Source organism: Pongo pygmaeus, chromosome 4 (assembly GCF_028885625.2).
Source record: "Pongo pygmaeus isolate AG05252 chromosome 4, NHGRI_mPonPyg2-v2.0_pri, whole genome shotgun sequence".
Lineage (NCBI taxonomy): Eukaryota > Metazoa > Chordata > Mammalia > Primates > Hominidae > Pongo > Pongo pygmaeus.
In genome coordinates, this window is record NC_072377.2 from 84,090,792 (window position 1) to 84,117,747 (window position 26,956).

The 26,956-nt window shown below is 39.6% G+C and overlaps 1 protein-coding gene across 5 annotated transcripts in view; it reads left to right on the forward strand.

Annotated features, from left to right (window-relative positions):
• The first annotated feature begins 9,272 nt into the window (after positions 1-9,272).
• ZFYVE16 (zinc finger FYVE-type containing 16) overlaps positions 9,273-26,956 on the forward strand; it is a 72,261-nt gene continuing 54,577 nt past the window's right edge. The window contains exons 1-2 of one of the 5 annotated variants that reach the window (XM_054487336.2): positions 9,273-9,530; positions 9,811-10,070. The gene's annotated coding sequence lies outside the window, so the exon portion shown is untranslated. Of the gene's footprint in view, positions 9,531-9,636; positions 10,071-10,116; positions 10,346-26,956 lie in introns of those variants that run through there. The other 4 variants (XM_063665445.1, XM_054487333.2, XM_063665446.1 and 1 more) reach the window with 4 other exon arrangements.

The following is a 26,956-nucleotide window of genomic DNA, read 5'->3' on the forward strand; positions in this document are numbered from 1 at the left end:
ATCACCTGAGGTCAGGAGTTTGAGACCAGCCTGCCAACATGATGAAACCTCATCTCTACTAAGAAATACAAAAAATTAGCCAGGCGTGGTGGTAGACGCCTGTAGTCCCAGCTACTTGGGAGGCTAAGGCAGGAGAATTGCTTGAATCTGGGAGGCAGAGGTTGCAGTGAGTCGAGATCGCACCACTGCACTCCAGCCTGGTGACAGAGCGAGACTCCGTCTAAAAAAAAAGAATGTCATCATTTGCAAACCCCAAATCAAAGAATGGATCCAAGCAGCAATTATCAATGTTTGTTAACATCACTGAATGAGAGCTAACAAGATATCATGTGTTTCCTGATGGAAGTGCACAACACCACTTATAAAGCAGCCTTACCAAAACACTGAGCCTGTATCAAACCATGCCTCTAGACCTAACTACAAGTTTACAGGAAACATAGTGGGCAGAGAAACATGTTAAAAGATACAATGGGGAGGATGTATGCAAAAAAGAAAAATCTAGATATTGTCAATTTTACAGGCCGAAAGACACAACTTTTTTCAAAAATAAATTGCTAGGAACAAAAAAGAAACAGGAAACATTATTACACATGAACTAATCTCGGTATGTGGATCTTATTTGGATTTTGATTCATTTAAACCGTTAAAATTATGGCATTTATGAAACAATTAGAAATATGAATACCAGTACCTAAATATCTGATAATATTGAAGAATTATTATTAAATTTTTTCAGAAGTGATTATGGTATTATTATTAGATTTTTGTGAAGAGTTCTTTTCTTTTCTTTCTTTCTTTTTTTCTTTTTCTTTTTTTTTTTTTGAAACAGAGTGTTGCTCTGTTCCCCAGGCTGGATCTCACTTACTTCAACCTCTGCCTCCTGGGTTCAAGCAATTTTCCTGCCTCAGCCTCCCAAGTAGCTGGGATTACAGGCACGCACCACCACGCCCAGCTATTTTTTTTTTTTTTTTTTTTTTGTATTTTTAGTAGAGCGGGGTTTTGCCACATTGGCCAGGCTGATCTTGAACTCCTGACCTCAGGTTATCTCCCTGCCTTGGCCTCCCAAAGTGCTGGGATTACAGGCATGAGCCACTGCCCCCAGGCGGAGTTATTTTCTTTTGCAAATATATATTGAAATATTTATGGATGAAATAATATAACATATGGCATTTGCTTTCAAATCATATGGGTGTATAATGGAATAGATGAAACTAGGTTGTCCATATTGAAGCTGGATTATGGGATTGGCTACGAGGGGATTGATTGCATTATTTCTACTTTGTAGGTTTTCTACTTATCTTTTAAATATACATGTAGAAAAATTTAGAGATAAAATATATAATAAATGAGCTTTGCCTCAAGATAATCTAATTGTGGGGGAGAGGGGATAAAATGGGTGGGTGTATAGATAAAAATAAGATCTGTGACCATGAATATAGAGTAATTCACTTGCAAAGGAAAAACATGCTAGGAAACAACGCTGTTGCAGATAGTCTCATTGAAGCACTATCTCAGTGTATCAATCAGAATAGCCAGCCACAAATCTCAGGGGCATAACACAAAGTTCCAGTTTATCTTCAAGGATAGACTGAATTATGCTGTGGTACTAAAGCACTCTCAAAATCCCAGGGCACAAAACAACAAGGTTTTTTTTTCTTCCTCTAGATGTGTTCTGTTCATTGAAATCCCACAGAGACTCAGGCTGATGGAGCAGTCACAGTATCAAATCTTGTCTATTGTTATGCCAGAGGGAAAGTAGGCTCAGGAGGATCTCACATTGGTGAGTAAAGAATTCAGTCCAGAAATGACATGTCATTTCTGCTCACAATTTATTTGCCTGAATCAGTCACATGGCCCTATTTAACCTCAAGGGGGCCAGGAAGTACACTGCCATCATATGACCAGAAGAAAGAAGAACTGAAAATATTTGGCAAATAATTTGATGAGAGACCCTGTGTCATGATGTTGAAGCTGTATCATACTTGAGCCTTGGGAATGACTGTTTCTTGTTGCCACCTGTAAGGCAGCAACCAGACACAAGTGCTCATTCATCCTTTTGGTTTATTTGTGGCTTGTGATACACAGTCATGCAATATACTGTATGCAGAGATTGCATCATAAATGTGAGGTAATAGGTTGACTTAATTATGAATTTAGCAATACTTTTAAAAAGAAAGAGTTCAATTATTCAAGTTGCTTTTTTTTCTCAGAAAGAAGAGGGGAATCACTCATGATTTACCATCCAAAGATAATCACAGTTAATATTTTAGTGGATTTCTTTCCAAACTTTTCTTTGCATTTAAAAAAAATTAGTTCTCATGATCATCAAAACTGTAAGCATTTTTTTCATTAGTGACTGTCATATTGTGCTGCTATAACAAAATACCTGAGACTGGGCAATTTACGAAAAACAGAAACTTATTTTCTTGCAGTTCTGGAGGCTGGGAAGTCCAAAATCAAGGTGTAAGGAGGTTTGGTGTCTGGGAAGATTTGTTCTTTCTATATAGTGCTGTTTTGGTGTCCTCACATGGAAGAGTGGAAGAGAGTGAACCCAAGTGCATTTCATAGTCCATTTTCATGCTGCTAATAAAGACATACCCAAGACTGGGAAGAAAAAGAGGTTTAATTGAACTTATACTTCCACATGGCTGAGGAGGCTTCAGAATCATGGTGGGAGGTGAAAGGCACTTCTTACATGGCAGTGACAGGAGAAAATGAGGAAGAAGCAAAAGCAGAAACCCCTGATAAACCCATATCACACCTCAAGAGACTTATTCACTATCATGAGAATAGCATGGAAAAGACTGGCCCCATGATTCAATTACCTCCCCCTGAGTCCCTCCCACGATGTGTGGCAATTCTGGGAGATGCAATTCAAGTACACCCAAACCATATCACCAAGCCCTTTTATTTATTTTTTATTTTTTAATTTTCTTTTTGAGACAGGGTCTTGCTCTGTTACCCAGACTACAGTGCAGTTGTGTGATCACAGCTCACTGCATGCAGGTCTTGACCTCCCAGGCTCAAGCAATCTTTCTGCCCTAGCCTCCCTAGCTGGGACCACAGGCACACGCCACCATGCCTGGCTAATTTAACAAAAAAATGTTTTATAGAGATGGGGTTTCCTTATGTCACCCAGGCTCCAAGCCCTTTTATAATGGTCCTAATCCTGTCCATGAAGGCTATGCCCTCATCATGACTTAATTATTTCCTGAAGGCCCCACATCTTAATACTATCATATTGGCCATTAAATTCCAATACATGAATTTTGGAGAACATAGTCAATCAATAGCAGTGACATTGCTCCAAACAGCTGATCTTATTAATGGCCATGGACCAGCAGATAATTTTAACAAAGGTCTTATCTTCTTTGAAAAAGTTTAAAATTCCTTTTTCTTGAAATATGAGTGTTTTAACATGGTTACATAGCACTTAAATACCAGCAGTTAACTAATAGTTCCAGGTCACATTTTGTGCTTTGGGGCAAAGAATCCCTAGTTGTAAAATTGCTTGTTAGCATAAGACCAGCCAAGAAACAGGAAAGAAATGAAAAATTGCAATGCTGCAGTTGAGTTTAATTTTCTTTTGATATTTTCTTTACCCAGGTTACTTATGAAAAGGAAATAGTTTTGGGAGTTCATATTATTGTGGAATTTAAGCCTCTTAAAATCATCAGGATACCTGTTTCTCTTGAAAATAATAAAAACTGGCCAGGCGCAGTGGCTCACGCCTTGTAATCCCAGCACTTTGGGAGGCAACGGTGGAAAGATCACTTGAAACCAGGAGTTTGAGACCAGTCTTGGCAACGCAATGAGACATTCCCACCACCCCTCACCCCCTCCCACCGTCTCTAGAAAAACATTTTAAAATCAGCTGGATGTGGTGGTAAGCACCTGTAGTTCCAGCTACTTGTGGAGCAGAGGTGGGAGGATCACTTGAGTCCAGGAGTTTGAGGCTGCAGTGAGCTATGACTGGGCTACTGTACTCCAGCCTGGGTGACAGAGTGAGAGCTTGTCTAATAATAATAATAATAATAACTGTAGATTATTCAATCATGGCTGGTTGGTCTAGGGAATAAATTGCCCAGACATGTTATATTTGGGATGATTTCCTCAAATGCAGAAACCACTGTTATAAACTGAGCTCTTTAGAGGTCAAAGCTGATACATGGAATTTTTTAGCAATTATGATCCAAACTTTGCCAAGGATTCTTTTTCGTTAATATTTGATTTGACACTGAATTTGATATGCAGATTTCTTTTTCATTTAAATCAACAAAGGAATTCATGGAAAATTTAATTGACCAAGAATCTACACAAAGATCTTGTAACTTTATCATCTGCCATCAGTGTCTCAAATATCTGTTGGTAAATAAAAGAATGATACAGTGGATTGTGAACTTCTTCATGGCAAAAACATGAATTATTCACCTTTCTTCCAACTCCTAGCATAATGCACTGCACAGCAGAAGAAACACCCATAAACAAATAAAGGTAATACAGAGTGCAATTTCATTTGTGTGTGAAAGGCATTTGAGTTTTTAGTAGCTTGTTGATTTTCCTTATTACTCAGTTCCAAAGCCAAAAACTAAGCCACATTTCTTGTATTTAGTGTGATAAAGTAATGTGAATCTACAAAGTAACATAGCTACATGTTACAAAATAACATGAAGCCACTAGCTAACATAGCTACAATTGTTGAATCTGTTAACAAAATAATATAATCAATATATTATAAAATAACAATTGGTTTTAAAAAATAATTTAAGGTTCATGCCATACCGACCATTTCTTTTTGCTTATTGAATATATGTGTAGAGAGGGGTTCGACCAGGGTAATTGAATAAGCTTTCATTTATTATAATGGTTAAGGAAATCACCTTAATATAATAAAACACAATTTAATTCTAAAAATTCATGTAACTTTATCTCTATTTTCTTTGTCAATTCAAAAGCACTGCAAGATCTTGCAATGACTGCATGATCAATAGGAAAAACAATGCAATTATGTTTAATAAACTGTCTGGGCTCAGTGGCTCACTCTTCTAATCCCAGCACTTTAGGAGGCCAAGGTTGGTGGATGGCTTGAGCCCAGGAGTTCCAGACCAGCCATGCGCAACATGGCGAAACTCTGCCTCTACAAAAAATACGAAAGTTAGCCAGGTACAGTAGCATGTGCCTATAGTCCCAGGTATTTGGGAGACTAAGGCAGGAGAAACACTTGAGCCACAGAGGTTGAGGCGGAAGTGAGCCGAGATCGAGCCATTACACTCCAGTCTGGGCAATGGGAGTGAAACCCTGTACCAAACAAAACAAAACAAAACAACAAAACAAAAAATGAATAAGTATTTGTTGAATTAAACACCAGTTATTCCTCTTTTTTACTGTTGATATAGAAAGTTCATAAGATTTATTATGTTTATCAACAAATCATTGCTATGTCATTAATTTATTGTTTGTCATATATTTCTAAAGAACTCAGAAAAAATATTGGTTATTTGAGCTTTTTGACTTTATAACTTTAAGTAAATACAGTTGCTGTATTACATACAAGGATCTACAGCAATTGTCTGAGCACGACAACTAAAACTTTCCTTAGAGAATTGAAAAGCATCTCTCACAAGAACCAATACTAAATTATAGCACTTTGTACAAAAGGAGAATGGGCTGTTGATAGTGTGTTCTTCAGTTTGCTGTTTTGATAAAGGCCTTGACCAGTAAGTGTTGCTGTACTTAACAAAGTAGTTATAACAGCAGGGAGAATTCCTGAACTTCAGGTTTTGTTTATGGATGAGCAACAATGTTCATACTGCGGGAACACCTGGTTTACTTATTAGATAAAGGCTGAGAACAGTAGGTGATCAATAAATGACAGCTATTTATAAAGTGGTTCTTAGTAATAAGTGATGATACGTGTGTCTGGTGCAAGTGAACAATAGGAATGGAGCATTTTTCTGTGCCAGAGTACAACTGACCAGCTGCCTGCTCCATAAAACTGGTCATGGTAGATTTTTTCTCTCTAGTCTAGTTAACTTTGGGTACTGCTTGGTACAAAGTTTAATTTTCACTGGTATAGGGCCTTATGTAGAAGTTCAAAACCCAGTTCTGAATTTCTGAACTCACATTTGTGCCGCTGTGGTCATCAGAAAAAAAAAAAAAAGGAACTGTTTACCAGGAATTGGAAGAAATATACTAGCTTTAAACCACTCACTGGCTAAATCAGGGTTTCTCAACCTTGGCACTGTTGATATTTTAGGCTGAAAACTTCTTTGTTGTTGGGGGTTGTCTTATGAATTGCAAGACATTTAGCAGCATCCCTGGCCTATATCTGTTAGATATCAGTGGCATTCTTTCAGTTGTGACAACCAAAAATGCCTCCAGACATTGTCAAACGTCCTCCGGGAGGCAAAATCACCCCTCACCTCCACAGAGAACTATTGGGCTAAAGTAGTAGTCACTGATTTGAACTTTGGTTTGTTGGTTGATTTCATCTATTTTTACTACTTTACAGATCAGAAGTTTTGTGGAACCCAAATTAAATACTCTTCCAAAGCATAATTAGGAAAGGTTATTATAATTCTAAACATCTACTAAAAGTATTGCAATTGCTTTGTTAGCAGATTAAATTTTTAGTAGACATTTGGCATTAAAAGGTAATCAAAGGCTATAAATTTTATATGAACAAACTTATTTTCCTTAAAAAACAAAAACAGAAACAAAAACAAAGCAAATGAGTCTTCATATAGTGACAAACATGTGGAGTGGTCATCAAGTCCCTGTATCTTATTCTCAGTTTAGTAGACTAAGAAATTCAGTTTTAAAATGTATTTGCAAGTAATTGTGCTCCAGGGAACTTATACATGCATTAGCCAAATTCATAGGATACTGATATAACAACATGAATGTAACTGATCAATTTATAAAAAGAAATATAACCATCAAGAATAACAATTGTTAGGCTGGCACAGTGGCTAATGTCTGTAATCCCAGCACTTTGGGAGGCTGACTACCTGATTACCTGAATTTGAATTCTAATTGGGAGGATTGCTTGGGCCCAGAAGTTTGAGACCAGTATAGGCAACATAGTGAAACCTCAGCTCTAAAAAAATAAAAATAAAAATTATCTGGGCATGGTGATGCACGCCTGTGGTCCCAGCTATTCCGGAGGCTGAGGTAGGAGGATCACTTGGGCCCCAGGAGCTGGGGCTGCAGTGAGCCATGATCAAACCACTGCATTTCAGCCTGAGTGATATAGTAAGATCCTGTCAAAAAAAAAAAAAAAAAAAAGAATAACAATTATTCATCATTTACAGTCAGTGCTTCAGTTGAGTACTTTATGTGGATTATCTCAATCAATGTATTAGTTCTATTAGCATTTGACTACAGGAGCATCTAAGCTTAGAAAATTTAGGCCACACAACTAATAGGTTATAGAATTAGAATTCAAATTCAGGTAATCAGACTCTAAAGCCCATACTTGAAATGACAGGGAAAATGGATTCTTAGGTTTCCTGGTCAACTTATCACACCTGTTACATTAGAGGTTTTTTTCTTTTTCCCCGGAATATAAAGGTAATATATAGATGTTGTAGAAAATGTAGACTGTCCAGGATAATAACATCTATATTCTAATCAGATAGACATGACTACTGTCAACATTTTGATATACTTTCTTCACTCTTCTACATATATTGTATACTGTAGCTGACCTCATACTACATAGGCAATGTTAAATATTTTTAAATATTTAAAATGTTTTTTCATGAGGTAATTTCCTCAGGTCATTAAAAATTCTTTGTAAACATAACTTTAATAGTTTTAATCCCATATATGCAGTAATTATTTTAACCATTCTCTTAATGGTGGATTTTCGACTTTTATCAATTTACTTACTATGGTTAAGTATCTTTCCACAGAGATCTTCGTCTTCTGGACTATCTCCTTATAACTTCCAAAAGAGAAATGATCAAATTGGGTCATGTGAACACTCATAAGTTTCTTGATATGATTTGACAAATAACTTTCCAAAATCTTTGTCCCAATTTATATCCCTCCCAGGGTGTAAGTGTCCACTTCACTCTTCTGTCACCAATGGAGTTTATTCACATTTTAAACAGATTGGGTAATTACATGCCTGACAACCTCTTTTTTGTCTCTGTTTATTATTAATGACTTTGAATATTGATTGGTAAATTGTGTAGTAGGCATTTAAATTTCATATTTTGTGAACTGACCTTTGTATATACTTTCCCCATTGATCTATTTAAGGTGTTTGTGTCTTTTTTCTATTCTTTTTACCCTCACACTTTAGTATATAAATACTTCTGTCCCCAGTATGCATTTGTATATGTGAGTCTCTGCTACTAGACTGTGGTTCCCCATGGACAGTGGCCCCATTTTATTTTATCTGTGAACAATGCCTAACACATAGTAGGAAAAAGGCATACTGTAGTTTGTAGAATTATTCTTAGGATTAAATGTGATAATGTAAGCGAAGCATCTAACACACTGTCACAAAGCAGATGCTCAATACATACATTACTTTAGGCAATCAAAAGTTTGGCTATTTCATTTCGTTGTTTAGGAAAACCAAGGTTAAAGATTAAGTATCTTTCAAAGATCAGGAACCATAGTTGTAAACTGCAGATTTAAGTTGCGAACCCTGATTCTCAAATCTTTCATCACAAATCACATGTGGCTGGAATACTCGAAAAATTATAATTCTTGCAATTTTTTTTTTCTTTTTTGAGACAGAGTCTTGCTCTGTCTCCCAGGCTGGAGTGTGCTGGCTCGATCTTGGCTCACTGCGACCTCTGCCTCCTGTGTTCATTCAATGGTCCTGATTGTCCTGCCTCAGCCTCCCAAGTAGCTGGGATTACAGGCGTCCGCCACCACACCCAGCTAATTTTTGTATTTTTAGTAGAGACGGAGTTTCACCATGTTGGCCAGATTGGTCTCGAACTCCTGACCTCAGGTGATCCGCCTGCCTCGGCCTCCCAAAGTGCTGGGGTTATAGGTGTGAGCCACTGTGCCCGGCCAATTCTTGCAATTTTTGAAAGATCAGTATGAACTGTGAGCTGTTTAACCTTTGAGGCACTGCTTTTTCCCTGTATCTGTCTGTATCTGATCCCACATGTATGTCTCTTCCCTTGTTTTTATTTTTTATTTTTTTAGAGACACGGTCTGGTTCTGTTGCTCAGGCTGGAATGCAGTGTTGCCATCAGAGCTCACTGCAGCCTTGACCTCCTGGGCTTAAGTGATCCTCCCACTTCAGACTCCCAGCCAGTAGCTGGGACTACAGGCACGCGCCAACACGCCTGGCTGATTTTTTCATTTTCATTTTTAGTAGAGACAGGGTCTTGCTATGTTGCCCAGGACCGTCTGGAACTCTTGACTTCAAGCGATCCTCCCGCCTCGGCCTCCCAAAATGCTGGGATTACAGGCGTGAGCCACCGCGCCGGGTCTCTCATTTAAATTTATAGGAAACTTGTGGTAAAAATAGCAAAACTCAACAAGCAAATATACATCAAGTGAGTGACATTTTATTTCTCCATCAGATAAGTCAGCTTTTGCTTTTAGACAGGGAGACAGCTGTTCTATTGGCCGCTTTAAAAAAAAATGCAGAACTAACGCAGCGAAGGGAAGGAAAGGGTGGCTGGGAATGTCCAGTCAGCTGGAGGGGCTTGGAGCTCAGGGTTGGCTGGGAGCATTTTTATTGCTGCCAGGAGGAGGAAGGGGAAGCGGGGGAGGCGGGGGGGGCAGCGTGTTGTAAAATCAGTTTGAAGTAAACAAAAAGTTATGTTTTCCGAGGGGCCAGCAGCGCGGAGAGCAGGCCTAGCCCGCTGCCGGAAAGGCGGGTCTGTCCAGTAGAGACCGGAACGCCGCGCAAGCTCAGCAAAGGGCTAAGGCTGAGGCCGGGGAAGCTGCCTCTAGGTTAGCGAAGGGTAAAGGAAGTCAGACACTGACGCGAGTGGCCTCCCGATTCCGCAGTCGAGTGCAAAACCGAGTCCCGACCTAAGGCCGAATCATCAGGCGTCCCCGTCACCCTACAGCCCACTCAGGCACTTCCGGTAAGAAGTCTAGCGCCCCTGGCTCGGAACCTGCGTCGTAGTGCGCAAGCGCTCCGGGCCTGGAGACGGCCGCGGATGCCCAGGGAGGGGGCGCGTGAGCCGAAGAGGAAAGCCTCCTTTGCGCCTGCGCTCTCTGCGCTGCCCGGGGGCGGGGCGGGGAAAGAAACCCTGAGCCGGGGTCTGGCACTCCCAGGACTCCCGGCCGGGGTCGCTCTTCACTCCTCAGCGCGACGTCGTGTCGAGTTCCCAAAAAGCTCCGCAGGGGCTGTGAGGAGGTAAGAGCCCCCCGTGACCGGTCGTCTCGGCCTCCCCTCAGCCCTGCTGTTCCCACAGAGGGGGCGGGGTGACCGCTGGACCCGCCGACCTGGGCGCTGGGTCTGGCCCTCTTCCTCTGGGGACAGAGCCTGGGCCCCGACCGATTCCTTTTCCGAGCCCCCGGAGCTGGCCGGGGAACCCTGGCCCTCCAATCTGATGTCCCCTCCTGGAGCCTGAAGGGCCAGACCGGACTGGACCGGGAGGGCAATCACGGCGGCTGTTTGCCCGGTTCTACCCTCCCGGGCCGCCGGAGTGGCCGGCGCTCCTGGGGGAGAGACCCCAGCGGACGGAAGGAGAAGGGCCCCGGCGCCGCCGTCCCGCCTGGGGAGGGGCTGCGACTGCGGAGGGGACTGTGGTTCTTCAGGAGTGGCAGAGGCTCGGTCCTCGCAGAGGAGTCTCATCGCTGCCGGTGCTCTCGCACTGCCCATTCCCGCACCCATGCATTTTCTCTTGGTTAGAGACCAGCAGGATGCAGTGGCCGTCTTTCCCGCTGCCTTTCCTTTGGTACTTTTGAGAACTCCAAAGGAGGACCTTATTTTTAACTCTTATTTGTACTACCGTGATTGCAAATATTATGTTCCAGACTAAGGATGTTCTTTCTTGTTAGTTTGACTTGTATGGAAACCAGTCCATACATTTGATATTAAGTTAATCTTTTCAATTCAAAAAATAGGCACTTTGTTGATTCAATCAGATTCCTCCGTTTATTCACTTGAGCTTGTCGTCTCTTGAGTTGGCAGGAGTTTAATGGTTTAATCCAGTAGAACTATATATAATTTTTCGCCTAATTTCTTCCTTTTTTTCCTCTCCTGGTTATTAAACTGCATGCTTAGTGGCAAAAATTGAAAAAATAGAATAAAGAATAAGGAAAAATGATCAATCATAATTCCACCATGTAATAGTAATCAGTTACTTATAATGTTTTGACTTTTTTCCTTTGAGTCTTTTTTTCCCCTGTGCATTTTCTTGAGATGAGATTTTATATCATTGGATTGTCTGCTTTCCTTGATTTAAATTACGTTGTAAGCATTTCCCCATGTTGTTAAAAAGCTTCATAAAAATGACTTCTTGATTATACATAAGCAAAAGTATCTTTTGAAACAGTTATATTACAGATAAATCCAAATTCCCATTAATTATCCTCAATCATAATGTTACATGATAGAATAGTGCTACAGTTCATTTAACATTATGATTGGGGATAATTACGCTTAAAAATTATTGAGGACCAATAGAGTTTTTGGTTCCTAATGCTGCAGTATATTTACCATTTTGGAAATTAAAACTCAGAAAATTGAAAATGTTTTATTCATTTAAAAATCACAGACTCATGTATTAAATAATTTTTTAGTGAAAAGTAACTATTTTCTAAAACAAAACTTAGAGGAGGAGCGTGGCGTTGTTTCAAATTTTTGCAAATCACTTTAATGTCTGGCATTATAGAAGACAGCTGGATTTTCATATTTGCTTCTGTTCAGTCTGTTGTGCTATCTGGTATAAGTTGAAGCATATGAAGAAAACACCAGCCTTGAACAGATATGTAGCAGGAAAAGCGAGGATCTTACAAGCCTGCTGAAAGGCTCCTGGGGACATCCAGGGGTCCTGAGACCACAGTTTGAGAAAGCTGGTTTTACCATTTTTGGATTGGTGGGCTGTTAGGTTGTTTAAAATTTTACACTGTTACAACCCTTACAACAGTGAAAGTTCTTTGTGATGTTTTCTGGTGTATGCGTGCTAGTGTTTTTCTGTAAGTAGAATTGCTAGGTCATAGAGTTTTGCTTTTTTTTTTGAGTTTGTTAAACACATTACTTTTGATGCCTGTATAATTTTCTTTTGTGCACTAATGTTGGTGTTTAGATTGTTTCAACTAATAATTTAGTGAAATATCTTTGCATGTTTTTAGTTGTTTTGAATTATTTTCTTTTTGAGGTGGCTGGGGGGAGTCCAGTAAAAACCAGACAACTGCCAGATACATTCTAAGAGAGCTTTAACACATGGATTCTTTTCTAAAATTTCTAAAAAGATAATTGTTAGATCAAATATTAGGAATCTTTTTCAGGCTATTGATACATATTGTCACATTGTTTTCATGGGAGATAGTACCAGTTTATTTCCTGTCAGCAGTGTCTGACATGCTTTAAAAAAAAAAATCACACCGTTACCAACATCGAGTACTTTTATTATTTTAAAAAATTGTTTCAATTTAGCAGGCAATAAATGGTATATGTTCTAATTCTCATTACTTTGATAGTGCACTGAATATTTTTTCATAATCTTACTAGTTTGTTGATGTTATTTGCCCGTTTATAGTCCAGTGTCCAAGTGTTTTTCTAACACATTTTTATCTTCTTAAATATATTGTAAGGAAATGTGCTGTACTTTGTTTGTTTGTTTTTTGAGACAGAGTCTCGCTCTTTCGCCAGGCTGGCGTGCAGCGGCGTGATCTCGGCTCAGTGCAACCTCCGCCTCCCGGGTTCAAGCAATTCTCCTGCCTTAGCCTCCTGAGTAGCTGGGACTACAGGCACACACCCCTATGCCCAGCTAATTTTTGTATTTTTAGTAGAGACAGGGTTTCACCATGTTGGCCAGGATAGTCTTGATCTCCTGACCTTGTGATCTGCCTGCCTCGGCTTCCCAAAGTGCTGGGATTGCAGGTACGAGCCACCTCACCCGACCTTAGGAAATGTGCTGTACTTTTTTTAAAGGGAAACAACAAAATTATGTTTTCTCTGTTTACAAGAGCACATGCCTTTTTTTTTTTTAATTTATTTTATTTTTATTTATTTATTTTTTTGAGATGGAGTCTCGCTGTGTCGCCAGGCTGGAGTGCAGTGGCACCATCTCGGCGCACTGCAACCTCCGCCTCCTGGGGTTCAAGCGATTCTCCTGCTTTAGCCTTCCAAGTAGCTGGGACTACAGGCCCGTGCCACCACGCCCAGCTAATTTTTTTTTTTTTTTGTATTTTTAGTAGAGATGGGGTTTCACCGTGTTGGCCAGGATGATCTCGATCTCTTGACCTTGTGATCTGCCCGCCTCAGCCTCGCAAAGTGCTGGAATTACAGGCGTGAGCCACCACGCTGGCCAAGTACATGCTTATAAAAAAAAAGTAAAATAGTATGAAGACATATCATGTAGCTCTGAAAGGCTTACATAATCCCATTCCTAGATTTATAGTATTACTAACATCATTAATGTTTGTTCCTTCATATTTTTTTTACTATGCGTTTGTTAATTTTTTACAACATTTGTAAAAATAGGTTTGCACTATGCCTAAAGTTTTGCGATTTGATTTTCTTTCATTTAACATTTTATGTTGGATATTTTTCTACTGAAGTACATATAACTGGGCAAAGTTTTATCCTGGATGGTTTTAGGAACATGAATTGTGATCTTTAGTTATCTGATAACAGGCGCTTGTGCTCTTCTAAATATATTCTCTTCCTAGGTGATCTCATCCATTAACAGCTGTGTGTTGCCAATTCCCAAATCTTTATCTATCTCAGATTTCTCTCCTGCATTCCAGATTCTTATATTCAACTGCCTTTTGGATATCTCTCCCAGGATGTTCTCAAGGTACTTCAAACAGTCCAAACGTGAACTCATGTTTTCCCTTAATCCTGCTCCTCTTTGTATTGCCTGTCATGGTCAGTGGCACCACCATCTACCCTAGCCACTCATGGTGGAAACCTGGCACTAATCCAGCTTTCTCCCTTGTTTTCAGTCTCCACAACTTCTCATTATTTTGCCTCTTTTATTTCATTTTATTATTTTTATTTGAGACAGGATCTCACTCTGTTGTCCAGGCTGGTCACAAATTCCTGGGCTCAAGCTAATCCTCCCACCTCAGGCTCTGGAGTAGCTGAGACCACAGGCGGGCATCACCATGCCTGGCTCATTTTAGCCACCTTTATATCTGTTTCCTTTTTTTCTCCACTGCATTATCTCAGCTCAGGCCTTCATCTCTTACCTTAACCATTTTAGGTGTCTCCTTACTATTGGTTTTGTTGGTTTTCTGGTTAATCTTCCATGTTACTGCCAATTTTTGTAATCATGAAGAGATTTTTAAAAACCATTTTATTGTAAATATTATGAAGATTTTTTCTTAAATTTAAAAATACATAAATAGCCAAGTGAGTAAAAATACTACCTAGAATAAGTTATATGTATACATAAATAAACCTATTTTAAAAGGGAGTATATCTTATATTTCTTTTATGTCTTCTACTGAATATGGTAGATTATTGGCACAAAAAGTACATACTGATTGATTGAAATGGGAAATATACACAGCTTAATGAGATTTCATGTTAAAACATTTCAGTATACCGTATTTGCATTGTCATATCATACCTTTTACAAATTATATTATCTTTTTTATGTCTTTCTTGGCACCTGAAATAACATAGTGCTTAGTAGAGCGTTGCTATATAGATAGGAATGTTTTGTAAATATATATTATTTAATGAATTCCATAATTTATTTCTAAAAAATTCTCTGGCTTTTGCTAATAAGAAACTATTTCTAGACGTTTCAGTTTCTGTGCTTAATTTGTTAAATACATCCTATATTCAGAGTTCCGTTACTACTACTTTTTACTATTATGTTTATTTTAAATTTAATGTTTATATTTATCGAAGGGATACCTGTACATAAACAGTCAAATAATACTTCAAGGATTATAATGAAAAACTGTCTGGGTGTGGTGGCTCACGCCTGTAATCCCAGCACTTTGGGAGGCTGAAGCAAGAGGATCACATCAGCCCAGGAGTTTGAGACCATTCTGGGCAACATAGTGAGACCTTGTCTCCACAAAAAATAAACAAAATTAGCTGGGTTGTGGGGCACGCACCTGTTGTTCCATTTACTTGGAAGGCTGAGGTGGGAGGATTGCTTGAGCCCAGCACATGGAGGCTATAGTGAGCTAATCTCGTGCCACTGCAGTCCAACTTGTGCAACAGAGTGAGACCCTGTCTCAAACAAGAAAAGAGGGCTGGGCACGGTGGCTAATGCCTGTAATCCCAGCACTTTGGGAGGCTGAGGCAGGCGGATCACCTGAGGTCGAGAGTTTGAGATCAGCCTGACCAATATGGAGAAACCCCATCTCTACTAAAAATACAAAATTAGCCGGGCATGGTGGCGCATGCCTGTAATCCCAGCTACTTGGGAGGCTGAGGCAGGAGAATCTCTTGAACCTGGGAGGCAGAGGTTGCAGTGAGCTGAGATCGCGCTATTGCACTCCAGCCTGGGCAACAAGACCAAAACTTCATCTCAAAAAAAAAAGAAAAAAAAAAAGAGAAAAACAACAATCTTCTGCCCCAGTCCTTCTCACCCCTGAATCCCACTCTCCAGAAGCAGTCTTTCTTAATCAGTGCTTTCTGTCTGAATCACTGAACAAGAAAAATGATTTGAGCAACTGTTTTCTTAATTCTCCCAAGGAGGGTAGGTAGCTAATAATATGATGGATGCATAGGAGAGAAGTTAGTTTATTACATAAAATGGAAGCCTTAGGGCATTAAAGATTAATTCTCTCGCCGAACCTTAATTGAGAAAGGCTGCTCCAGAGTCAGTGACTTCAATTCCTTATCACTTCCAGTTTTTTAAAATGACATATTTAGATATATGGCGATATCCCCTCCCCATTCCCATCCTAATGTAATTTGAGGTACAGTTTACTCATTTCCTATTACAGAAAATGGGAGTTTAGGTTTTTTGCACCAACTCCTACCTTTAAACACTGCATTTCACTTCCCCTCTCCCCTCCATATTCCCAAATTAGTCATATGTTAACTTTTAGTTATTTGGTGTTTACCTCATTTTAACTATGTAAATATTGTATGTAGCTGAATGAGGTAAGTGTGAGGTTATTTCCTTTCTTGTATAATTTTTGTTTTTTCCTAGTTAATAATTATCTAAATTCTTTTGTACATGTACCTTTTATATTTCTTTATAAATATATGTTTTATATCTTTTTAATGTGTCTTTTGTATTCTTTATTTGATTTATTAATCTCTTAAACCAGATACATCAGTCTCCTCTTAGTAGATTCAAACACATCTGATAATCTGTTTTGCAACATCTTTCCTGCCTCCATCTTGATGGGTTGCTCTCTAGGCCGGTTGCACAACTCTCTTCCTGGACTGCCCTTTTACAGTCATCTGTGAATTGCATTTGTCTCTTCTGTGTGGGTAGCCTCTTTTTACTGGATTTCAGGTCTTCCTTTTTCTTGGTGACTCCCTTATATTGGCAGAGTATGTCTTTGAGTAGCTTCCTGAGAGAGACTGAATGGGATGCACATATTTTGGGTTCTTGCATAGTCAACCATTTTTTTATTTAACCCTCACATTTATGATAACCAGTCCTTTGATTGTAACCTGTTATATCTCTTTGGAAGCATTTATATTTATTTAACAAGTATGTATTGAGCACATTTTATGTGCCGGGCACTGGTCAAGACATTTTGAATATATAGGTGAACAAAAATACAAGATTCATGTCCTTATAGAGCTTAAATTCAGGGAGGGAGGAGTTGTTCAACAGCAAATATAATAAATAAATTATACAAAACATTGGGAGTTTGTAAAGTAAATAACTGCTTTAGAAAAGAGAAAAAAGAGCAGGCTGGGGTGGGAAGTTCAGGAATGTTGGGGAAAGGAGAGGTAGGGGATGCAGACTGTATTATTAAATGGGGTGATCTTCCCTTCAACCATTCAGGTATTCTGAAATTTCACAATGATGTTGGTTGGTAAGAGTTTTTCATTCATGTGTTGTGCCCCAAATGGGCCCTTTCCATTTGGAGACGTTATCCATGGTTTATTTGACAATTTCTTCTTTCCCTCCCTTCCTTCTTTCTGGACTTTTTTTTATTAGAATATTAAACCTCATTAGATTGATTCTCTGATTTCTAATATTTTCTCACCTGTTTTCCATCCCTTTCTTTCTGTTCTGTTTTCTAGGATATTTTCTCAACTTTATTTTCTAACACCTTGATTGCATTTTTAAAAATAAACATTTTATTTTGGAACAGTTTTAGATTTACAGAATTATTGCAGACAGTATAGAGTTCCTATATACTCCACACCCAGTTTATTATTAACATCTTAGATTAATATGGTACATTTGTTATAATTAGTGAACTAGTATTGATACATTATTAACTAAAGGCTATACTTTATTCACATTTCCTCATTTTTCCTCTAATATGCTTTTTCTGTTCCAGGATCCCATCCAAGATACCACATTACATTGAGTAGTCCTGTCTCCTTAGGCACCTCTTGATTGTGATAGTTCTCAGACATTCCTTGTTTTTGATGCTCTTGAAAGTTTTAAGGATTACTGCTCAGATGTTTTGTAGAATGTCATTTGGGATTTGTCTCATGTTTTTCTCATTATTATATTGGGGTAATGTGTTTTGGAGAGAAAGACAACAGAGATAAAGTACAATTTTCATCAATACATACTGCCAGTGTGACTTGCCACTTTTCTTTTTTTTTTTGAGATGGAGTCTCCCTCTATCGCCCAGGCTGGAGTGCAGTGGTGCGATCTCAGCTCACTGCAACCTCTGCCTACCGGGTTCAAGCGATTCTCCTGCCTCAGCCTCTTGAGTAGCTGGGATTACAAACATGTGCCACCACACCTGGCTAATTTTTGTATTTTTAGTAGAGACGGGGTTTCGCCATGTTGGTTAGGCTGGTCTCCAACTCTTGACCTTGTGATCCGCCCGCCTCGGCCTCCCAAAGTGCTGGGATTACAGGCGAGAGCCACCACGCCTGGCCAACTTGCCGCTTTTAATGTTAACCTTGATCACTTGACTTGAGGTAGTGTTTGTTAGGTTTCTTCACTTTGAAGTTCGTATTTTCTTTTTTTCTCCCTTTCTGTATTCTTTAGTAGAAAGTCACTGTGCGCTGCACACTTAAGGAATGGGGAGTTCTACTTCCTTGAGAGCAAAGAATCTAAATAAATTATTTGGAATTTTTTTTTTTTTTTTTGCATGGGAGATTTGTCTTTTCCCCAATTATTTATTCAATCATTTGCTTACGTCAGTATGAACACACAGTTTTTTTTTTTTTTTTTTTTTGAGACGAAGTCTCGCTGTGTTGCCCAGGCTGGAGTGCAGTGGCGTGATCTCGGCTCACTGCAACCTCCGCCTCCTGGGTTCAAGCGATTCTCCTGCCTCAGCCTCACAAGTAGCAGGGATTATAGGCACACACCACCATGCCCAGCTAATTTTTGTGTTTTTAGTAGAGACGGGGTTTCACCATGTTGGCCAGGATGGTCTCGATCTCTTGACCTCGGGTGATCGCCTGCCTCGGCCTCCCAAAGTGCTGGGATTACAGGCGAGAGACACTGCGACCAGCCGATTTTTTTTTTTTTTTTTTTTTAATGTGTTGGGTTATACTTCAGTACTGCTCTTTTATTTTGTCCCAGCTTTGGCCTTTGGGAGCTCTTTCACTTGGGTCTTGTATCTCTTTGACATATTCCCATTGTTGTATGTGTGTACATCAACTTTTACTTTCTGGCATTACAAGATGCTCTGTGCTCATTTTGTTTATTTCCTGCCCTAGTTTTAGAAGCAGCCATTTTTCCAAGGAGACTTGGTTCCTTTTGTTGGAGAATTTTATTAGAAATCAAGATCTGGGTGCTAAGTATGTTCGTTGCCCCTGGGATGTTATTGCTTCTAGGCCCTCTAAGCTGTCAAACACAAAGAGATATGTTAGTATATGTGTTTATACTAACCTGTATTACACATATCTGTAAATATTTCTATGTGTGACCATTGGTATCCGTATTAAGCTAAACATGAATTTATATTGATATCTTCAGTTCAAATCCATTACCATATAGATTATTTTATCTTCCTCCCCTGCCATAACCTCCTCCTTCAACAGGGAGAAACTTGGCTTCCACGATCAGTCGTCCATTTACTTACTTGTTCAATTTCAGTATACAGGTATAGTGATTTCAGAATTGTTAACCTGTACCACCATGGAAAACAACTTTATCAACTAGGGTAGAGTGCCTGTCTTTTCTTTCTTTAGTCTTACATATTCCACTCATTTCCAAAGGTCAGCACCTTATTCCTACGTCCCCTGTGATGAGGTTGTTTCATACATTTGGAATATAGTTAGACTTTTTGTCGCAGTCTGCATGCCAATCTAGGATCCCCCATTCTCCTAAATAATTTTTTGAAAATTTGCATATTGAGGTTTATTCTTTATGCTTTGAAGTTATATGGGTATTAACATGTGATTGTCTTATATTCACCATTACAACCCTAAAAAGTCTGTGCTTCACATATCCAACTCTCCCCCACTTTAAACCACTGGCAATCATTGGTGTTTTACTGTAGTTTTACCTTTTCTAGAATGTTACATAATTAGAATCATATAGTATGTAAATTCTTTCACTTGGCAGTATACATTAAGATTCACTCGTGTTTTTGTGGCTTGATAGCTTATTTCTTTATGTCACTGAATAATATTCCATTGGATAGATGTGTGATGGTTTGTTTATCCAAATACCTAATGAAGGACATCTTGATTGCTTCCAGTTTTTGGCAGTTATGAATAAACCTGTTTATATGTATTCACATCCAAGTTTTTGTGTGAATGTAAATTTTCAAATCAGATGGGTAAATACCTAGTAGCATGATTGCTGGATTATATGGTAGTATTAAGTTTTGTGAGAGACCACCAAATAGTCTTCCAAAGCAGCTATATCATTTTGCATTCTCACTGGCAATAATAAGATTTTCTCTTGTTTGGCATTGTCACAGTGACATTCTAGTAGATGTGAAGTGGATATCTCATTGTTCTAATCTGCAGTTCCCTAAAGACAAATGATGTTCAGCATTTTTCGTATTCTTATTTTCCATCCTTATATCTTCTTTGGTAAGATGACCATTCAGAACTTTTGCCAATTTTAAAATTGGATTTTTTTCTTTCTTCTTTTCCTTTTCTTTCACTTTTTGCCTTTTCTCTCCTTTCCTTTCCTTTCCTTTCTCCTCTTCTCTCCTCTTTCTCCTCTCCTCTCTTTTTCTTCTCTCCTCTTTCTCCTCTCCTCTCCTCTTTCCTTTCCCCTCCTCTTTGCCCTTGCTTTTCCCTTCCCTTCCCCTCCCCTCCCTTCCCCTCCCCTCCCCGGCCCTCCCCTCCCCTCCCCCTCCTTTCTTTTCGACAGGGTCTGACTCTGTTGCCCAGGCTGGAGTGCAGTAGCACAATCATACCTCACTGTAACCTTCAACTCCTGGGCTCAAGCTATCCTCCCATCTGAGCCTCTCAAGTAGCTAGAACTATAGGTATGCACCCCCACACCTAACTAATTTTTAATTTTTTTCTTAGAGATGAGGTTTCTCTATGTTGCCCAGGCTGGTCTTGAACTCCTGGCCTCAAGTGAACTTCTAGCCTCAGCTTCTTAAAGTGCTGGGATTACAGGTGTGAGCCACTGTGCCTGGCCTTGGATTATCTTCTTGTCAAATTTTAGGAGTTCTTTATAGAGTTTTAGATACAAGTCCTTAATCAGATATGTGTTTTGCAAATATTCCAGTCTATGGCTTGTCTTCTTATTCTTTTAACAGTATCTTTTGCAGAGTGGAAGTTTTACATTTTAATAAGATCCAATTTACCATTTTTTTTCTTTCATGGATCATGGTACTGGTATTGTATTTAAAAACTCCTCACCAAACCCAAGGTTATGTAGATTTTCTCCTGTGTTTTCCTGAAGAAATTTTACAATTTTGAATGTTAAGTTTAGGTTACCCACTTTGAATATGTTTTTATATAAGGTGTAATGTCTGTGTCTAGGTTCATATTTTTCATAGAGATGTCCAGTGTTTTCAGCACCTGTTATTGAAAAGACTGTCCATTCTCCATTGAATTGCCTTTGCTCCTTTGTCAAAGATCAGTTCACTATATTTGTGTGGGTTTTTTTTGGCGGGGGGGGGGTCTTTTTTTTTTTCATGCAGGGTCTCACTCTGTTGCCCAGGCTACAGTGCAGTGGTGTACTCATGGCTCACTGCAGCCTCAGCCTCCCTGGTTTCAGCTGATTCTCCCAACTCAGCCTCCCAAGTAGCTGGGACTACAGGCACATGGCACCATGTCCAGCTTATTTTTTATGTTTTGTGGAGACAGAGTTTCTCCATGTTGCCCTGGCCGGTCATGAACTCCTGGGCTCCAGCAATCTGCCTGCCTCTGCCTCCCAAGTGCTGGGATTATAGGCGTGAGCCACCATGCCTGGCCATTTCTGGGGTCTATTCTGTTTTATTGATCTATGTGTCTGTTCTTTTGCCAATACCAAATTGCCCTTATTACTAGAACCTTCTTGTACATCTTTAAATTAGGTAGTGTGAGTCCTCCAACTTTGTTCTTCAGTATCACTTTAGCTATTCTAGATTCTTTGTCTTTTCTTATTTTTATTTTTAGTAGAGACAGGGTTTCACCATGTTGGCCAGGCTGGTCTCGAACTCTTGACCTCATGATCCGCCTACCTCGGCCTCCCAGAGTGCTGGGATTACTGGCATGAGCCACTGCACCCGGCTGATTCTTTGTCTTTTCATATAAGCTTCAGGATTAGTTTCCTGAGGCCTACAGAATGGCTTGCTAGGATTTTAGTTGGGATTGCACAAGAATCTAGAGATCAGGTTGGGAAGAATTCATATCTTTGGTTTGTTTTTTTGTTTGTTTTATTTTTTTGAGACAGAGTCTCACTCTGTCACCCAGGCTGGAGTGCAGTGGTGCGATCTCGGCTTACTGCAACCTCCGCCTCCCGGGTTCAAGCGATTCTCCTGCCTCAGCCTCCTGAGTAGCTGGGATTACAGGCACTCTCCACCACGCCTGGCTAATTTTTGTATTTTTAGTAGAGATGGGGTTTCACCATGTTGGTCAAGCTGGTCTTGAACTCCTGACCTCGTGATCTGCCCACCTTGGCCCCCCAAAGTGCTGGGATTACAGGCGTGAGCCACCGCGCCTGGCTTTTTTTTTTCTTTTGAGACAGAGTTTAGCTCTGTCACCCAGGCTGGAGTGCAGTGGCACAATCTCAGTTCACTGCAATTTCCGCCTGCCAGGTTCAAGGGATTCTTTTGCCTCAGTCTCCTGAGTAACTGGGATTATAGGCGTGCACCACCACGCCCAGCTAATTTTTATTTTTGTTATTATTTTTATTTTTTTTTATTATACTTTAAGTTCTAGGGTACATGTGCACAACGTGCAGGTTTGTTAACATATGTATGCATGTCCCATGTTGATGTGCTGCACCCATTAACTCATCATTTACATTAGGTATATCTCCTAATGCTATCCTTCCCACATCTCCCCACCCCACGACAGGCCCCAGTGTGTGATGTTCCCCTTCCTGTGTCCAAGTGTTCTCATTGTTCAATTCCCACCTATGAGTGAGAACATGCGGTGTTTAGTTTTTTGTCCTTGCGATAGTTTGCTGAGAATGATGGTTTCCAGCTTCATCCATGTCCCTACAAAGGACATGAACTCATCCTTTTTTATGGCTGCATAGTATTCCATGGTATATATATGCCACATTTTATTAATCCAGTCTGTCATTGATGGACATTTGGGTTGGTTCCAAGTCTTTGCTATTGTGAATAGTGCCGCAATAAACATATGTGTGCATGTGTCTTTATAGCAGCATGATTTATAATCCTTTGGGTATATACCCAGTAATGGGATGGCTGGGTCAAATGGTATTTCTGGTTCTAGATCCCTGAGGAATCGCCACGCTGTCTTCCACAATGGTTGAACTAGTTTACAGTCCCACCAACAGTGTAAAAGTGTTCCTATTTCTCCACATCCTCTCCAGCACCTGTTGTTTCCTGACTTGTTAATGATCGCCATTCTAACTGGTGTGAGATGGTATCTCATTGTGGTTTTGATATGCATTTCTTTGATGGCCTGTGATGATCATTTTTTCATGTGTTTTTTGGCTGCATAAATGTCTTCTTTTGAGAAGTGTCTGTTCATATCCTTCACCCACTTTTTGATGGGGTTGTTTTTTTCTTGTAAATTTGTTTGAGTTCTTTGTAGATTCTGGGTATTAGCCCTTTGTCAGATGAGTAGATTGCAAGAATTTTCTCCCATTCTGTAGGTTGCCTGTTCACTCTGATGGTAGTTTCTTTTGCTGTGCAGAAGCTCTTTAGTTTAATTAGATCCCATTTGTCAATTGTGGCTTTTGTTGCCATTGCTTTGGTGTTTTAGACATGAAGTCCTTGCCCATGCCTATGTCGTGAATGGTATTGCCTAGGTTTTCTTCTAGGGTTTTTATGGTTTTAGGTCTAACATTTAAGTCTTTAGTCTATCTTGAATTAATTTTTGTATAAGGTGTAATGAAGGGATCCAGTTTCAGCTTTCTACATATGGCTAGCCAGTTTTCCCAGCACCATTTATTAAATAGGAAATCCTTTCCCCATTTCTTGTTTTTATCAGGTTTGTCAAAGATCAGATGGTTGTAGATGTGAGGTATTAATTCTGAGGGCTCTGTTCTGTTCCATTGGTCTATATCTCCATTTTGGTACCAGTACCATGCTGTTTTGGTTACTGTAGCCTTGTAGTATAGTTTGAAGTCAGGTAGCATGATACCTCCAGCTTTGTTCTTTTGGCTTAGGACTGTCTTGGCAATGCGGGCCCTTTTTTGGTTCCATATGAACTTTAAAGTAGTTTTTTTCTAGTTCTGTGAAGAAAGTCATTGGTAGCTTGATGGGGATGGCATTGAATCTATAAATTACCTTGGGCAGTATGGCCATTTTCATGATATTGATTCTTCCTATCCATGAGCATGGAATATTCTTCCAATTGTTTGTGTCCTCTAATTTCGTTGAGCAGTGGTTTGTAGTTCTCCTTGAAGAGGTCCTTCACATCCCTTGTAAGTTGAATTCCTAGGTATTTTATTCTCTTTGAAGCAATTGTGAATGGGAGTTCACTCATGATTTGGCTCTCTGTTTGTCTGTTATAGGTGTATAAGAATGCTTGTGATTTTTGCACATTGATTTTGTATCCTAAGACTTTGCTGAAGTTGCTTATCAGCTTAAGGAGATTTTGGGCTGAGACGTTGGGGTTTTCTATATGGGGTTTTCCTTTTCATGTCTTATTGCACTAGCCAAGGCTTTCCGTATTATGTTGAATAGGAGTCATGAGAGAAGATATCCTTTCCTTGATCCCAATATTTGAGGGAAGGCGGTTTCTTATTAAGTATACTGTTAATTGTAGATATTTTATACTTATTCTTTATCAAATTGAAGAAATTTCCCTCTACTCATAGTTTGCTAAGAGTTTTTCTCATGAATGGATATTGTTTTTGTTTTGTTTTGTTTTTGAGACGGAGTCTCGCCCTGTTGCCCAGGCTGGAGTTCAGTGGCGTGATCTCGGGTCACTGCAACCTCCGCCTCCTGGATTCAAGCGATTCTCCTGCCTCAGCCTTCTGAGTAGCTGGGATTACAGGCGCCCGCCACCATGCCAGGCTAATTTTTGTATTTTTAGTAGAGATGGGGTTTCACCATGTTGGCCAGGCTGGTCTCAAACTCCTGACCTTGTGATCTGCCCGTCTCAGCCTCGCAAAATGCTGGGATTACAGGCGTGAGCCACCACGTCCAGCCTGGATATTGTTTTAATTAGCATCAATTTATGTGATTATATATGTCTTCCTTAGTTTGTTAATATGGTAGATTATATTGATTAATTTTGAAATGTTGAACCAGCCTCGCATACCTGGATAAATCATATTGGTCATGATGTATAATTTTTTTAATACATTTTTGGATTCGATTTGGCACCATTTTCTTGAGCATTTTTATACCTATGTTCATGGGCAATATTGGTCTGTAGTTTTCCTTTCTTGCAGTGTCTTTATCTGGTTTTGATATTAGGATAATGTTGGTCTTATAGTATAAGTTAGAAGTGTTCCCTCTGCTGCTTTTTTCTGGAAGAGATTACAGAGAATTGGTATTATTTTTTCTTTAGATGTTTGGCAAAATTCAGCAGTGGATCCATCTGGATCTGGTGATTTATTTTTATGGAAAATTATTAATTATTTATTTAATTTTTAAAATAGATATAGGGATTTTGGGTTATCTATTTCTCCTTCTATGACTTTTGGCCATTTATATCATTTGAGGAATTGGTTCATTTCATCTAAATTACCAAATTTGTGGGCAGAGTTGTTAATAATATTCCTTTATTATCTTTTTTGTATCCATGGCATCAGTAGTGATGACTCCTCTTTTATTTCTGAAATTGATCATTTATGTCTCTGTTAATTAGCCTGGTTTATCAATTTTATTGGTCTTTTAAAGGAATGAGTTTTTTGTTTTATTGGTTTCCTCTATTTCTCTATTGTTTTCCTGTTTTAAATTTCATTGATTTCTGCTCTAATTTTATTTTTATTTTTTATTTATGTTTTGAGGTGGAGTCTTGCTCTGTTGCCCAGGCTGGAGTGCAGTGGCAAGATCTCAGCTCACTGTAAGCTCCACCTCCCAGGTTCACGCTGTTCGCCTGCCTCAGCCTCCCGAGTAGCTGGGACTACAGGCACCCGCCACCATGCCTGGCTAATTTTTTTTGTATTTTTTAGTAGAGACGGGGTTTCACCGTGTTAACCAGAATGGTCTCGATCTCCTGACCTTGTGATCCGCCCGCCTCGTCCTCCCAAAGTGCTGGGATTACAGGCGTGAGCCACTGCGCCCAGCCGATTTCTGCTTTAATTTTTATTTTCCTACTTGTTTTAGACCAAAATTATTTTTGTTTTTCTAGTTTCCCAAGGTGGATGCTTATTGATTTTAGATTTTTTTTTCTTTTACTTTTTCTTTTTTTTTTGAAATGAAGTTGCACTCTTGTTGCCCAGGCTGGAGTGCAATGGCTGGATCTTGGCTCACTGCAGCCTCCACCTCCCAGGTTCAAGTGATTCTCCTGCCTCAGCTTCCCGAGTAGCTGAGATTACAGGTGCCTGCCACCATGCCCAGCTAATTTTTGTATTTTTTAGTAGAGACGGGGTTTCACCATGTTAGCCAGCCTAGTCTCAAACTCCTGACCTCAGGTGATCCACCCACCTTGGCCTCCCAAATTCTTTTTCAATATATGCATTTTTAATGCTGTCACTGTCCCTTAAACAGTGCTTTCACTGCAGCTCACAAGCCTTGCTTGAATTTTAAGATTTCTGCGATCAGGTTCCATGACCTTTTTTTGTTCTCTATATAGTTCTTATTTATGGCTTCCTGTTCCTGTTTCATGGTTGCATTGCTTTTTTGTCTCTGAGAATATTAATTAGCTTCTTTGAAGTTTTATTCTGCCTCCTGCATTGTGTCTTCCTCCAAATTCCTTTTTTTTTTTTGAGATAGGATCTTGCTCTGTTGCCCAGGCTGGAGTGCAGTGGTGCAATCTTGGTTCACTGCAACCTTTGCCTCCTGGGTTCAAGTGATTCTCCTGCCTGAGTTACCTAAGTAATTGGGATTACAGGCATGCACCACTATGCCCAGCTAATTTTTGTACTTTTAGTAGAGACGGGGTTTCACCATGTTGGCCAGGCTGATCTCGAACTCCTGACCTCAAGCAGTTCACCTGCCTTGGCCTCCCAAAGTGTTG